At 34.6% G+C, this 13195-nt stretch overlaps 1 long non-coding RNA gene and 1 pseudogene across 1 annotated transcript; both read left to right on the top strand.

Moving 5' to 3' along the window:
* The first annotated feature begins 4243 nt into the window (after positions 1-4243).
* On the top strand, positions 4244-5102 carry LOC147380668 (uncharacterized). Its single transcript, XR_015175186.1, has 4 exons — positions 4244-4311; positions 4428-4601; positions 4912-4957; positions 5052-5102. It is a non-coding gene; the product is annotated as an uncharacterized LOC147380668 (long non-coding RNA).
* A 6196-nt stretch (positions 5103-11298) lies between these two features.
* On the top strand, positions 11299-12498 carry LOC147380667 (cation/H(+) antiporter 15-like; annotated as a pseudogene).
* The last annotated feature ends 697 nt before the right edge of the window (positions 12499-13195 follow it).

Raw genomic sequence — 13195 nt, 5'->3', positions numbered from 1 at the left:
CTCCCCAAAGATGTTAAAATTCAGATGTCATTTTACAATTTTGCCCCCTCTCATTTTATCTTTTTTATATAAAAATAATAATAATTTTAAAATTATAGAAAAAAAATGTCCCCATCTAAGCATTCACACCCTTAAGCTTGAACCCATTATACTTTTGTTTATATATAAAAAAAAAGAATTAAATAAAACCTTTTTAGAAAGGGTGAAATGTTCTTTATAAAAATAAAAAATAATAATAATAATTTTTTAACTGTTTGGTCGACGGAAAGTAAGCTAGATAGATCACTACTAAGGAGTAAGTGATTCTCAAGACGTTAGTGCGCCAACATAGAATCATGCCAAACCACAGGGAGTGAAAGTATAATTTACTCAAGAAAAAATTACAAAGGGACAACATACACTTAGGATACATATCTAATTGAAGACATAGCATATAATCTCCCATGATGAAAAATTTTCGAAAGGAAATGCCCTCAAGATACACATACAATTGAAGGGATATATAGCCATGTAAATTAAGGGTGCAACTTGGTTCGGGTTGGTTCGGTTTGTTGCAAAATTGGAATCGAACCGACATAGATCAATTCCACTAAATAAGAACCAGAATCGAACCGAACCAAACCAATATAAGGTCAATTTGGTTTGGTTCAGTTTAATGGATTGTCAATATCCTATAATTTTGTTTGGAAACAACATATTTTTAATGAAAATAGAAAATAGATAAATAATGAATATGAAATTTTATAATAAATCATTAATTGATCTATAAAAATATTATTATTCATTTATCTGTAAAATAAAGTCATTAATTTATGTGTTAAATAATCATTAAAAAGGTAGTAAATCATTATGAGTTCGGTTCAGATCAATACAAGCCTTGAACCTAGAATCGAACCAAATTGATCGGTTCTCCATTTTCTTAACCCGGAACTGAAACGCAACTTGTTCAAAACCGAACCAAACCAAACCAAAGTCATTAGCTTGGTTCAATTCTCGGTTTGAACCAGACCAAGTTACACCCCTAATGTAAATACAGAATATATATATATACAAGTAATGTAAGCAATGGAAGAATTCTCACCATATCTTGACCGGGGGGGAGAGGATCAACCACAAATGTTGGTATCTCATCCATAAGGTTGTCAGGCTTTCCAGAATGCAAAACCCTAGTGTATCCTCCCATCTCATCTGACCCAGGCATCTCCTTCACTCTCTTATACCAATAGTACATAATTCGACATTGCCATTTGCTATAAGGAGTATCAACAGCGGTAACCGCGATATGGAAAGGTCTCTTCACTTTCTTGGGAATCCGAATTATACGTTCAGAAGTTGTCGACAATGCCGACACACTATCCAATCCATCACCTTCAAAACCGGTGATGGTTCTATTACGAATCACCATTTTTATCAAATTATAAGTCGCACAGAAGACTCCTAGTGTCCAAAGAATCAGAAATAAAGATGATGCCCTTGAGTTGCTTTTCTTTTGATCATCGGGACTGGTTCATAAAGATTTTACTCCACAAGAATCAATATTTTATAATCAAACTGTAACCAAATTAAAACTGAAAAATATTGGTACATTTACCAAAATTCTCAATTTCTTTTGAGGATATACTGACAAAGTTGGGTTGGTGGGAAATTTAACAAGGGGAAAATTTGGAAAAAAAATTCAAAAAAATGTCCAAGGAAAGATTCAGTAAAAACAAATGTATACTATTACTTATAGGTATAATATAAGGGAAGCATTTAGCGATGGGGTTAGAAGTTTTGGAATGAACTGATTTTTGGTGATGATGATCTCCTCATTATAGAGATCATCCTCACTAAAAATCAGCCTATTCCAAAACTTCTAACCTATGTAGGACAAAACATCTTGGACAAATTGTTGGGTGCTGAACCAGGCCCTATTTCATAAATTAAACATAATATTATACAATATAACAAAATTTCATATTAAATATGATATAAAATTTTATTTTTCAAATTTTTGTGAATAAGTCGGAATTACACTAATCGGAATCAAATTGCCAATTAAAAGAATTTTTACAGAGAGAGAGAGAGATTGCATGCCTTACCACTGTACGGAAAAGGGTGATTTGAGTTCAACATAGATATCAGAAACAAATAAATAAATCGATTGAAAAGACGATAAATCTTAGCTTAGATAGGCCTCTTTGGAAAAGAAATTCTACTTTTCTTTGTAACTACAAGAGATGATAAAATCAAATAAATAGTTATTAATTCAACGGTTACATATTGTCTCCTCCCTCACAACTATAACGTAAACCATAGTAGCATCGCAAATGAATTTGACCAATTAAACCTTTATGATTACATGCACTTCTTGACTAATTCTCCAACTATTATTATAAATAAAAAAAGAAAATGACTTAAAGGCCCTCCGTATTAGAGATGATAGCTTCCTTGACCTAAGTCTTCCTCTGTTAGCTGACATAAATGACCTGCATGCCCTCATTTTAAGAAAATCCTTTCAACCTGTTTCAAGATCTCATATACTTCAAAAATCAAGAACAAGATATATTTTTGGGGTTTTAGCATAAAAATTCCATAGGTTCATTGAAATGGCAAAAAATGGCCACTTTTTTTTTATAATACTTGAAAAAAGGTTATTTGCTGCAGTAACTCATGCTTTGAGATATAAATGCCCTCACCTATAATTTTTTTAACAAACCTTTGAAAAGTTATCTTCTAAATTGTAATTTCTCCCTTCCAACATTTCATACCAGAGAGAGAGAGAGAGAGAGAGATTTTCTCTACCAAAAAGTCATTGGAGTTCACCAAAGAGGCTCTAAATTTGAGGAATAATGATGAACCTTGTAGATCTTCGCACTCTCGTGTTTGATCTATCATGTATTGAAGATTTTCATCAAAATTATCAATTTCTCCTCTATTTCCTTTATTTTTTTTTAAATCGTTTATATATTCATATAATCTGGATGGACATCTAGTCCATAGTTATATAAATGGAAAACGGTATTAAAAAAATGTGATTTCACGGAATTTTTATGGTTTTACAAATTATCCAGTGTTGAACCTTAGAGCTAGAATGTGTTATAGCTAGCACCAAGCCTCAACGATACCTATTGTTGAGGGTAGACGATTTGGACATTTTTCAGTTATAGAAACTTATGTTAATGTCCACATCGTCAAACCTCGACCATAGGTGCCGTTGAGGCTTGACGCTAGCTATATATAATACATTCACTACGTCATATTGCGTTTTTGGCGACACTACCATTGCGCTAAAAATGACTACTAAAGGCTGTCGTTAATGGCGACAGTTATTGGCTGTCGTTTCTCGTCGTTTTTACGGAATCACTGATGGTAATAAGTAAAAGTTGGTGTGCCAGTAGCCACTCTAAAACTACCCCTTTCTTCCCCAGAGAGAAAAACGAATTTCTCTCTCTCTCTCTCTCTCTCTCTCCCTGATCTTGTTTGATTCTCATATTCCTTTGTGTTCATCTCTCCTTAAATAAACAAACTCGTGCTCTCTCTCGATTCGATCTGTTCAAGTTGGATCCATAGTGTTGTTCATTAGGTTGGTTTATTTTTTCCCTCTTTTGAATTGTTTTAGGGTTTGAGTTCTCGATCTAACTCAATGATTTTGATTTTTTTATTTGTTATTTCTTTAGATCGAACTCTCTCTCTCTCTCTCTCTCTTCATCGACTTTGGTTCTAAGTTTTCGATCTGTTATCGAAACTTTAATCAGGTTCGATAGTATAGCTTTCTTTTTATTTTTTTGGTTTGATTTAAAGGTTGATGGATCTGTATGCAGATATTGGATACAAATCCCCCACTTTTTTTCCATCTGCAACAGCAAAAGTTGATAGAATTGATTTGTAATGGAAAAGTAGAAGAAGCTTTGGAGTTTCCTTGGGAGGAGCTCGCACCAAGGGATGAAGAAAATGTAACTCTTGTCCCTAATTTCCTTATTGTGCCTTTTTTTGGTTGCTACTTTGTAATTTTGAAAAACAACACCTCACAAGGTTTTCTTGTTCACACCAAATGATAAAAGCTTGAATTTATGATTTTCAATTGTTTTTTTTTTGTAGAAAAGTAGTTTTTTATAATATTACTTGAACCTGAAAGGATTTGATGATAATGATAATGATAATTATATGTTAGGTTCAAGATGGAAATCATATTCCTCATTAAATTTACAACTGAATCATGATTTATTTACTAAGTTTCAACCAAATTTGTATGCCTCTGTAGCAAAGCTTTCTAGAAGAGCTGGAGAGGATAGTAGATACAAAGTATTATAATTAGTAGACTATCAAGGGGTAAATCCTCTATTTGAAAACATGAGTATCTCAAATATTCAACAATAATGTAGAGCATGTCCAAATCACCCAAGATTTAATTTGGTTTCTGTTCTGTATTTTAATTATGTTTTTAGGCACTTTCATATAGAACTTGGTACCAAGGAAATGCTCAATATCGAAGAATACACAAGGATGTTTCCATGTCCGATGAAACTAAAGCAACATCAAAATAATTCAGGATAGGAGCCACCCGAGAAAGCACTCTTGTTATAATGAGCATCGCTCTTGTTGATGCATTCTTGGATGTTGTAAGTCCTTACTTTAAAAATAATTAGTTTGGTAAATGCAGAAAAATAATAAAATGAGTATATTCAATTTTTTATATATGATTTAAAAACTTGTCTGCGATCACACACACACACACACACACACACACACACACACACAAAAATGAGTATATTCAATTTTTGATATATGATTTAAAAACGATAAAATGTCAGTTCATAACTTGTTAGCTGAAAGTTCTTAAGATGATGTTTTTCTATACATGGATCGACTACAACCGGCATTGATCCAAAATTATGTTATGGGTCAACCTCAATATCCATATCCATCTAGTGAAGACCCAAATGATGGTTTCAAGCCTACTAGCGGGAGAGTACAGGTAAGATTTGTTATATTTTGTAAGAATATCCCATTTATTTTCCTATCTTCTGCTTTTATCGTGAACTTAATTGGAGTGATTTGACTTGTTGTAGGAATTGAGTTTCAAAAGTAAGCCAAATGTGTAGGGATACTTCTCTGTTAAGGTATATCTTCTGAGATACTATATGGGATGTCTTCTGAAATTGCCTCGACCCTTCTTCACTAAGTAGTGGATAGGGGTCCGATTTATAAATGGGGAACTTTTGAGAAATAGGAGTCGCCACCTAGTTTAAGTCTAGGAACCATAAATAACTCCAAACAGATATGGATCGGTCCACGGATCAAAGATATGGGTAAGGGGTCAGATTACTTGTTTCGGAAGGTGTTAGGCACCGAACCCACCTGATTAAAATGATCGGTCTATGCTACAATCTAAAATTATCCTATGGTAAACATACAAAGACTACAGTCCAGGTCACAGTCCGATCATCATCATCAATTTATGTTGGATTTGCCAAACAAATCCTATGGCTAAAATTGTCTCAATTATTACATGACCATTCTTTGAATTCTATAAAATATGGAAGGGTTTGAAAAAGCCCTGATTTTCTCCATGATCTAAAATCAATTAAGAGATTCCACCTGCAAGTATTTCTCAAACTACAGAAAGATGATAGGGGCCGATTCCTTCAGATATGATCCAAAGGCTCGTGAGCATACGATGCCGAGAAACAAGGACAATGAGACAGATGCCCTGATACGTATTGCGATGATACTGTGACCGCAACTAGAAAAATCTGAGTCGAGAAGTGGCTGTACAAAATGCAAAGAAGATGATGGCCCAAAGAGATGGCCACCGAGATGCTAATTGAAGATGAAGACTGGAAGATGCGTTGCAGCAATGTTGCAGGGACGTGGTTTTGCTGTTGGAGATGTTGTTGAAGAGGTAAAGACTGTTTTTGATTAGGCAATACAGAGAAGAACAAGTGGAAGAAGAATAAGATGAGACTGAGATGGAGCTGAGGAGAAGAAGAGAGGGAATGAAGATGGGGGCTGGTTCAGGAGTGTTGCAGCAAGTTGAACGTGAGAGAGAGGTGAGTTGTAGGGGAGGTAAAGTGTTGTAGAACGCATGATAAATGGCTGGGGGTGCTGGTATAGCAGCCAACAGAGAGAGAGGGGATTGTAGGGAGTGCGAGGAGATTGCAGAGAAGAGGAGACGTTGAAGAAGACCAGAAGAAAACGTGAAAGAAGAAGAAAAGGTCCCCAGCCCCAAGGACGTTAGAGAGAGGCGAGTTGTAGGGGACTGTTGGGACGTTGAAGAAGAAGAAAACCCCAGCCTTTTGATGTTGGAGAAGAAGACCTTAAAACCGTTCAAGAAGAAGAGATCCAGCCTCAAGGACGTTGGAGAAGAAGAAGAGTTCAGCAAGTTGCAGCCCCAAGAGGAGAGTCCAAGGAGACAAGAGATAGACCAAGAGAGAAAGTCGAAGGAGAGAAGAGATCTCCAGCCCAAGGACGTTCCAGCCAGCCTTTTTTTTTTTTTTTTATAGAAGAAGACCTCTCTGTTCTTTTATAGACGATGGGAGTTTCTAATTTTTACTCTCTTTTAAACATGTTTCTTTCTTTGGTTTTCCTTTACGAGAATGATGAGCAATGTTCCCACGCTACTCGTAGCACTATAGTCTCAAGTTGTCGAGTTACGGTTGGTCGGTTTAATTTTTATTTTATCGATTTGGTTAATTTTTGTTTTGATTTTTTGTTTATTGATTAATTTTTTAATTTTAAGTTTTATTAATTGATTAGTTTTTATTTTGAGTTTGGTTAAAAATTTAATTTGATTTTAATTTTTAATTTGAGTTTTAATTGTTAATTGGCCATTTGATTTTTGATTTTGTTTCATCGCTCGATTGAGTTGGATTTGGAATTTGTTAATATAGTTGGGTTTCGATATATTAGTTGGTTGGTTTTCAATTTTTAATTTGATTTTGATTAGTTAATTTTGACTTTTGATTTTTAATTTAATTTCGATGAAATTTTAATCGGTTGAGTCATTTTTAATTTTTAATTTTCATTGAATTTTGATTTTTAATTTGAATTTAATTTTTTAATCTTAGATTTGCTTTTTATTAAATTTTCAGTTTGATTCTCATTTGATTTTAATTTGAATTGTTTAATTTTTTTAATTTGAGTTTTATTTTTTAATAGATTGGATTTTTAACTAGATTTTGATTTTTATTACATTTTCCTAGGGATCGGGATTTCTAAGTTGAATTTGGAGGTCGAGGGGCATTTCGGTCATTTTTATAATTTTTCTTAAATTTCTCTGTTTTCGTTGGTTTGGGTCCCATTAGACTCCAAATCATGTTCTGAGTGCAATGGAGGTACTTTTAAGGTCTTTCGGATGTTCAAAATTTATGAGGGGTGTTTTCGTCATTTTGTCGATTTTTGCGAATTTTTACGAATTTTGGCGTGAGGTTTCTTTTAGTCCCAACATGATTATTTCAATGTTTCAAAGTCGTATTTTCCTAACGTGACGAGGTTTCTAGGTTATCAAACTGTGTAGTGAACCTAAGCGTACGTGTTTGCTAAATCGGATGTAACGTGTGACGATCCTAAGCGTGCGTAAATTTCTATGTCGAGTCGAACGAGTAGGAGAGATGAAAAGAGTGAAAATAAAGGGAATTAGGGGCAGTACTCACAAGCCTTCGAATTCTTTGTGATCATCATTAGGAATTCACGATAACAAGGTGACGAATTGTCGAATTAGGCAGATGCAAAAATGGGGTGTCTACATCTTCTATCATACTCTCGCATGTAATAGTCACTAACATGATGAGCATTTATGGTTTGCAGTCTGGAGGAGGCATTCATGAATTCTCAGATTCTTAGTTCGATAAGTACTGGGTGGCTAGAATAGTAATAATCCATGGAGTTACTTTGAACATAGATGGAAGCAAATACACAGTAACTGTTTCTATATAAAGGGTTTGTTTTTATCATTTTCAAGAGTGTTAAAGATTATCAATTCATGAAACTCTTTAGTGCTTCACTTACTCTGTGGAATGGTATCCTTAGATTGACCTGGTAAGGGGAGGACCAAGAAGCAATAGATTGAGGATTAACCAATCTAAGATTGAAGCAGAAATACATACTTTGCGGGGTGGTGGTCTACTAATGCAAGTAAGCATTTGTTTTCTCCTATTCTCTCATGTAAAAATACCACAACAATTTTTAGGATATTTGTTGTGTTGAACACACATCCTAATACTCAAGGTAGTATCACAATTAACCCCTTATTGACTTCTTTTAAAAATTGACCTCTAAAAGAGGGTTGGTGTTATTTTTCCTCCATTGGCTAATTTATTATGTTGTTAAACACCCCCACAATTTGATATTAGAAATCTAGTTTAATTAGTTTATGGTGTATATTAATGTTTTCCTTTGTTTTCATATATTTCTTTCCTTATTTTTATTAGAAACACTTATGAGTTAAATATACCTAAATATTATGCTACAATAACATTGTTTGCTATGGCTATGAGTCTGATTGCTGTTCAGTTTTATGATGAGTGGTAGTAGTAATCTTTGTATCTATATTATTATTAGTATTCTGTTGGGTTGGCAAAGATTTGATCCTGGGTTTGGGTTCAGGACCATACACCATGTAGCCCTTGTATTCCCTTGTGTTGAACTATAATCATTAGTGGTTTTCCTTAGTGGATGAAATATATCATTAGTGGTTTTCCTTCTTATTCAATTTTGTAACTTGTTTGTCAAATCTGACTACTAATTGGATGTTGTTTGGAGTTAACGCAGAATATTTTGCTTTTATTTAGTCTCTAGTTGTTAATATTGATGATTTTTTTAGTTATGTTTCAGTGATTTTTGAGGTGTTGTTGATGAATTCAGTTTGTTGGTGATTATCACAAATTTATGGATTTTAGGTGGTTAAGAACAGCTGTTAATGATTTTAGTAGGATTTTGGATACGAGATAGCTGAGAATTCCCATATTCTAAAACAAATAAAAGGAAATGGCAATTCAAATAGCTGAACAAGAAGGGACCAACACAGGGAAAACTAGAACAATCACCACAGAAATGGCAAATGATTCTTTTACTTGAAAATCATTTCATTTTTGTGATTCTTTTTTTTATGGATGAGACTGTGGTTGATGATCTGCTTTCTTCAAAATAAGTTTATTCAAGTATAATAATGTTGTTTCACTCCTATAACATTATCATCTTCATTTGATCTATCTATGCCTTGGATTCTAGCATCACTGGCATGATGGATGAGTGAATTTTGAATATCTCTGCAACATTTGCTACTTTGATTATCTCGCTTCCACGGAAACAATTTTTGATAGATTATAGAATTATAAATATTGGAGATGTTTAGGTGGGTAGGGATGTGTGCATATGTGTGGTGCAAGGTATGTGTATGTTTGTCATGCCCAAATTGACCAAACCGAAACCCACCAAATAATTGTTGAATCCAAACCTGTGGTAACGACGTTATTCGTGTTAATTAGACCTTTTTTGTAATTATCATCTTCGGCATTGGGTCTTTTAAGATTTTGATGACATAGTAGAATTGATCTTATTTATTTTTGTTTTCTTTGTTTTTAAAATTTTTCTTGACATGGTTGTACCTGATGAGATTCACTATTTTTGGTTTTGGTTTTAGTTTTGTGAAAGAGTGGATTATGTAATATTATTGGATATATATGTGTGCTGGCTGGTCAGTCAATTTGTTAGGGTGATCATTTTTGTGCTAGGATGGGATTTAACTTGGGTGGGCTTCAGTTTTCTATTGTGTTTCATATTTCATGGTTGTCTTCACTCAGAACCAGACTATTGCTTGGGGGGGGGGGGGGGGGGGGGGAACCTAAAGAAATTATTTTGGTTCACTATGATGGCCCCTTAACTATTCTATCCTTAATTGTCCAAATTATGAGATTGGGTCAGTTTAGGCTTGCTTTATAGAAACTAATTATACTTGCAATGTATGAAGGTGAAACATATAAAGAATGGTGTAAATCCACTATTATTGCATCAAATATACTTCTTTGGTGAATATGTTGCCAAAAGCTTTAGAAGAGGTGCTGTGGCGGGCATGGTAGCATTGACGGTATGCTAATCTCACACCACATCTCACTATTTATCAAGAAAAAACTATTGGTTGATTTGCTTATGTACTCTAAAATCAAATGTTTGGATCTATCACAAATAGTGAAAATTCCTCTTGTGCATAGAATAGGTGTTGTGGCGGGCATGGTCTTGCGCTTGTTGTTGATAGCTTTGGATTTCTCTACTTGTGAGTAATTTTTTTTGGTTTACTTAAATTCTCTTGACACTTTATTTTATTATGTTATAGCACAGTTATTATTATAAAATACAAGTATTTGTACTGAATTGGGTTCTATTATTCTCCTATGCTTTTTGCAGGGTGAAATACAAGTATTTCAAAATAAAAACATAGGTTTCCAATGGAATGGATCTGTAACATTTTATAAAATGTTCTTGAGAATCCTTAGGAATGTGTATGGTTTTAGACTATAGACTAGAATTTTTTTTTTAAAAAAGTTTCTCCATTTTGTGTGTGCAGTTTTTCGACTTGGAATTATACTCGATTATGGTATTGAATGTAGTGGTGATAAGTGGAGTGGTGTCATCCCTGGTGGGATTCCTCTACGACCCATCAAGGAGATACCTGACATACAAGAGACAGTCCATCCTAGACAATGGACGTGAAAGGGAGTTTGGCATACTCCCTTGTGTCTACACCCAAGACAATGTCCTACCCATCATCAAACTCCTTGAAGCCTCCAACCCTAGCAAGCAGAGCCCTATTTATGTTTATGTCCTCCACCTCATCGAGATGGTCGGTCGTAATTCCCTTTTATTCATAATTCACAAACAGAATGCTAAAACTAAACCTACTTCATCGGAACACTGTAAGGAATTCAACCCGAAATTCCCAACCTGTGAGAAACAAGAAATAGAGAAAAACACACACATCGAAAAAAAAACAATCACACGCACAAGATAGTATTTACGTGGTTCGGCAATTTGCCTACGTCCACGGAGTTGTAGAGATTTCACTAATTTCGAGAAGGATTACAAAGTGCGGCTCAAGTCTCAAAGACGACAACCAAAACCTTAAAAAACCCTAATCACCAAAAACGGCTTCTATATACTGCGCACAAGATACACAATGGCCTCCACTCTATGGACTAAGCCTCAAAAAATATCCCATCAAAATACCACGCAAACATTATTCGGGTCGGGTCGGGTCGTCAACCGGATCAAAATATAACTAGGCTCCACAAAGCCCAACAGAACACATCATCAAAGCTTTCAGAAACTATGAGCAAACTAGCAGAGGTATCAGCTCAATTGATGCCTTCACGACCATTGCTCCATTTGAAACTATGCACGACGACATATGCTTGCTTGCTCTAGAGTAGAGAACTTCCCTTGTAAATAATCCTTTCCACAAGCAGTGGTTGACAATAGGCATGACAGAGACATCAACTGCCATCAAGAACCTCAATAGCAACCTAATTGCCAAGGCCCCTTGTTCTGTGGCAATCCTTATCGACCACCATAACTTGAACTTGGTTTCTTCTTCGCCCACAGGTTAAATTACGTCCTTGTTGGATGATGTTGGCGTTCTTTTCTTTGGCGGTGCTAACGAACAAGAAGCATTGGCATATGCTATAAGAATGACAGAGCAACCTAACATAAGGCTCACAGTGATTCGATTTTTGTCCAAGGACTTAATATCTGATAATATGAACTTGAGGATGCTTGATGATGACATGTTTAACAATTTTAGGCTCGAAACCTTACAAAATGATCGGGTTTGGTACCAAGAGGAAGAGGTGAGAGATGGGGCAGGAATAGTTAATAAGATTCAATCAATGGAGAATGCTTATGATCTCGTGATGGTTGGGAGACGACATGACGAGTCCCCACTCACAATGGTACTTACAGATTGGACTAAATTTCCAGAGTTAGGAATAATTAAAGATGTATTGGCTGCACCAGATTTCAGGGGTGTGCCTTACATCTTGGTGGCTGCACCAGTTTTTCATTGTTTTTGTTGGTGCAAAATAATTTTTGGTAGATTGCAGTGGTTTTGTATTTCAGAAAAATAAGTTTTTTAATGATTCATTTTTTTAATTTATAAATTCAGAAAAGCAAATTTTTTTTTAATTATAAATCCATAAAAACGACAGTCTAAGACAGAAAAAGAGAGGCAAAGGTGGAATTCCCGTTTCGTTTCTAGCACCGAGGATAGACATAGCTAAAGGTCTCATCGATCAAAAAGTCTCTTGGAAGCTAGATCAATGGGTGCATCAAGTAAGGAGGCTCATGGCTAATCTTGAGGTACGAGTTAATCATGTATGGAGGGAGGCGAATGCAACCGCAGACGCCCTTGCTGCTGCTGGAACTCACAACGGTTCTTCGTTGATCTTCAAACAAGTTTCAGATTTGCCTCTAATTGTCAAAAACGCTTATTTTGGTGATAAGCTTGATCTTCCTCAATTTCGCTCTGTAATTCGCTAGGGACCTCCCTATTGTACACTTTTTACAATTTTAATATAATTTCCTTGCTTGCTTAGCAAAAAAAAAAAAAAAAGATGCAAGGAAAAAATATACTGATCATTAAACATGGGAACGATAAAAAAGGGTATTTTCAGTATAAAAAAAAATTTATATTTTACTATTTTTACCATTTTGGTAACAAATATTAATTCCAAAAATGATAAATTACCGTTTTTGGAATTAATTGCTACAGTTTACCATTTTGGTAAATAGTCAAAATGTGGTACTTGTTTTGGTAAATTTACCTATTTCAAAAGTGTATTTATTGCACTTTAACATGTGATCCTAAGAGCACATGTTAACAAAAACCCAATATTTGAGATACATCCTTCTATTATTGAAATTGATTGCATGTCCTCCTTGACCTTTCGTATCGCCTTATAGATCCAAAATACAAAATCCTCAATTTTAAGGAGTAAAATTTGAAATTAATGTTTGTGCTTTTCAATTTTGACCTGTCCGCTTCAAAATTTTGGTGAAACCAGTGTTTTTAAATGACATGTAATAAATCTTGAAATTAATGCTATGCTTTTCATTTTTGTTAATATTTCAGATGCGTCGTTCTATCATTTCCATCACCATTATGACTAGTTTTGAAAAAGAAAAAATCAAGGATTCTAAAATCATTTTCTATTAGTCTATATGA

Source organism: Akebia trifoliata, unplaced genomic scaffold (genome assembly GCF_017979445.1).
Source record: "Akebia trifoliata isolate Shusen 1 unplaced genomic scaffold, ASM1797944v1 Contig01130, whole genome shotgun sequence".
Classification (NCBI taxonomy): Eukaryota; Viridiplantae; Streptophyta; class Magnoliopsida; order Ranunculales; family Lardizabalaceae; genus Akebia; species Akebia trifoliata.
This window is presented reverse-complemented; position numbering and strand designations above follow the sequence as displayed.